Source organism: Elephas maximus, chromosome 7, assembly GCF_024166365.1.
Source record: "Elephas maximus indicus isolate mEleMax1 chromosome 7, mEleMax1 primary haplotype, whole genome shotgun sequence".
Classification (NCBI taxonomy): domain Eukaryota; kingdom Metazoa; phylum Chordata; class Mammalia; order Proboscidea; family Elephantidae; genus Elephas; species Elephas maximus.
This window is the reverse complement of record NC_064825.1, coordinates 59,499,468-59,503,244: the sequence shown is the minus strand read 5'-3', so window position 1 is coordinate 59,503,244 and position 3,777 is coordinate 59,499,468. Positions and strand designations below refer to the sequence as shown.

General features: G+C 40.2%; 1 pseudogene; it reads left to right on the top strand.

Annotated features, from left to right (window-relative positions):
- The first annotated feature begins 225 nt into the window (after nt 1–225).
- Nucleotides 226–2,846, top strand: LOC126080063 (olfactory receptor 56A1-like; annotated as a pseudogene).
- The last annotated feature ends 931 nt before the right edge of the window (nt 2,847–3,777 follow it).

Below are 3,777 nucleotides of genomic sequence, written 5' to 3'. Positions count from 1 at the left end.
TTTTTTTTTTTTTTTTATAGGGAGGACCTAGAAAAGGAGAACTTGAATATGTGATGAGGTTCCTAAGAAGGTTAGGGTGGATGGAATCTAAATCACAGAAAGAGGGATTGATGTTTGGAGGCTGGGGAGATCCTTGTTTCTACTAGATGAAAAGAGGAGGACCAGGGCATATAGATGTTGATGAGTTTATGAGTGCATCCTGGAAACTGAGAAACTTACCATCTAATGGCCTGTGCTGTCTTTGTGAAGAAATTGGAGAAGCCATCAGCTGTGAGAAGAATTTAGAAAACTTGAAAAATTCCTTTCACTGGTTGAAAGAGTGAATTTAGTGGAGATTATTGGTATTTATTATACTGTACATGCTTATTAAGTGTTCATTGAGGTTGGTGGTCATAAATTTTAATGAAAACAGTCTGTTCTCGAGCATAACTTTCTATAGGAACATTGACTGTGTTTGTGCTTGCATGGTTAAGTAAGCTCAGGATAGGTGGTGGGAGATGTACAATAAGAAGTCAGAGTTTAATTAATTTTTTACTTTTATTTTCTCTTAAATTATAATAAGACTGGGCAATATATTGTACATTTTTCCATCTCAAATTAATTTTCTTGTATGGTAGAAAGTGAGAAGAATGTGTTTTAGAACGATGGTACACATTATCATAACATGCTTACTGATAAGACTTATAGTTGATTTTATGACACCTTTTTTTAATTCGAAATTACTCTGTAAACTAGTGAGTGCTTCTGGCCTATGCAGTTGATTGTTAACAATTTGATTTGTCAGGAAACTCTTCAGTATCACTTGCCATAATTTTTTTTTTTTTTTAAATTTTATATTGTGTTTTAGTGAGGTTAATCCTTCTCATTAATTTCCTTCTAACATTTCTGGCTAAAAAAAAGATTCTGGCTAGTCTGTTTTATTTGTTTTTCCAAATTAACTTTAGAAAAAATTTGCCAAGTCATCCTTTCCCATTCATGTTTATATTCACTATAATTTGCCTTCATTTAGGGTAGCTCTTCTACTTTCTGGTTTAGTAAGTGCTAGCGGATATTTTGACAGCTTTGTTTTGCCTAATTCCTGTGAATTAAACCAAACCAAACCAACCAAACAAAAAGACCCTTTGCCATCAATTCCTATTCAAAGCTATGCTTTGAATTGAGCATAACTACTAAAATAGCTATACTTTGACAGAGTAGAACTGCCACATAAGGTTTCCAAGGAGCAGCTAACCACTGTGTCTTACTATACATATATGTAAACCCAGGTGAAATCTCTTCAGCTTGGAATTTATCTCATAGCATTACTTAGCAACTCATCATTGTTCCAGTCTCCGAATTCCTCTTCATCTACTTCCCTAATTACCAGAGTGGGCAGTACTGGCTCTTCTTGCACCTCAGCCCCTCCTTCCTCCTGGCCAGGGCTACCCCCCTGGTCATCACCCATCTGAAATCCTCCCCGCACGAGCTCATGTACTACCTGCTCAGCCTACTCTTCCTGCTAGACATCATGCTCTGCTTCACCATCATCCCCAAGGTCCTGGCCATCTTCTGGCTTGGCCTCAACTCTATCAGCTTCTTTACCTGCTTTCTCCAGATGTTTATCATGAACAGTTTCCTCTCCATGAAATCCTGCACATTTATGGTCATGGCCCATGACTGCTACATGGCCACCTGCCACCCACTGAGGTACTCACCCACCATCACTGACCAATTTGTGGCTAAGGCTAGTGTTATAGATTGAATTGAATCCCCAAAAATACATATGTCAACTTGGCTAGGCCATGATTCCCAGTATTGTGTGATTGTCCACCATTTTGCCATCTGATATGATTTTCCTATGTGTTGTAAACCCTACCTCTATAACGTTAATGAGACAGGATTAGAGGCAGTTATATTAATGAGGCAGGACTCAATCTACAGGATTGGATTGTATCTTGAGTCAATCTCTTTTGAGATATTAAAGAGAGAAGAGAGCAGAGAGACAGGGGGACCTCATTTCACCAAGAGCCAGGAAAATAGGGAATCTTTTAACCTAGTGTCCTTGTGCAAAGAAACTCCTTGACCAGGGAGGATTAATGACAAGGGCCTTCCCCCAGAGCCAATGACTTCCCCTGGAGCTGGCACCCTTAATTAGTACTTCTAGCCTCCTAGGCTGTGTGAAAACAAATTTCTCTTTGTTAAAGCCATCTGATTGTGGTATTTCTGTTACACCAGCAGTAGATAACTAAGACAGCTAGTGTCTTCACTGTGGCCTGTTGCTGCTTGCACCTGTTCCTATTCTCTCTGCCTGGCTCCATTATTGTGGGAAAAATGTCATGGAGAACTGCATCCGTGCCAACCTCTCTGTGTCCAGACTTTCCTGTAACAATTTCACCTTTAACAGACCGTACCAATTTGTGGTTGGCTGGACTTTGCTGGGCTCTGATTTCATTCTCATATTCCTCTCCTACACCTTCATTCTAAGAGCTGTCCTAAGATTCTGGGGTAAGGGGACTGTAGTCAAGTCCCTGAGCACGAGCAGCTCCCACTTCATCTTCATCCTCGTCTTCAGCACCATCCTGCTAGTTGTGGTGCTGACAAACATGGCCAGAAACAGCGTCCCCATGGGAATCCTCATCCTGCTCAATGTCCTTCATCATCGAATACCCCCTACCTTGAACCCTATTGTTTAAGGGGTTTGGACCAAAGAGTTAAGGCAGGGGTTTCCAAGATGCTGCAGAGGAGAATTTGAATACAAAGAGAGACTTTCTGTAGAAACCATTATTACCATTTCTTCTGTTTCTATTTCACAATATGTGCTTACAGATAGTAAAGCAGTGCTTGGATGGTATTTCTTATCCACTTAGTTGTTCTCCTAGTATTAGGAGTCACGGTGGATCTCTTAGTACCTGATAAAAGTTCATTAGCCTAGTTCAGGTAATTAATATTTCTAGGTACCTAATTTTGTGTTTCGAGTTTTGCATATTTAAATCAGCCCATCTTCACAATAATTCTGCAGGGCAGGGATTATTATTCTACCTTATACAGTACGAAACAAAAATTGAGGGAGAAATACTGACAAAGTTTACGTTTGGTGAATGGTGAGGCACCAATTGAAATTCACGTCTGTCTGACTCCAGATTCTTCCATGATGTAGCACTCCTTCTTCAGATGCAATTGGAGTTCTAGTTCTGATTTTTAGGCCATGACTGTGTGTTGTTATTGTGAACCTCCTGTTTCTCATAGATATCTCCTCTTTAGACTTCTTCTTCAGAGTCAGGAAGAAATAAGTAGAAGCCCAGAGCCCAGAGATGGCACTATTTTTTCTGATCATGACTGTGGACCCCTCTGACACAAAAGGGTAATATTCATACTAGTATCAGCCAATGTCAAGAAGAAACCTTATTTTCTACCTCACACCCCTCAAACTCTCTGTGGAAAGCAGGAACACTGAGGACCCATATAGGGGGAGAGTTAGGGATTCAGGAAAGCAGTAATGTGGAAAGTGGTGCAGTGGTATAGAGGACATTCTGCGTACTGAAAACCAGACCTCATATTGTCTGAGGTTGTGTCCAAAAGTCCTGAGTGAATAGTATGTAAACATGTGCATTGTTAAGGCTTCTGGATATCAAATTCTGGTGAAAACAGGTGAGTAAACATATCAATGGAGCTGGAAGGCAGCGATGCCATTATTTTTGTGGGTAATAGGAAATTGAGGGTTCATGCCATCAAGGAACCTCACCTGATTCTTATTTGCAAAATTCCACTGGGTGAAAAACAAGGGCCACTCTATTAAGT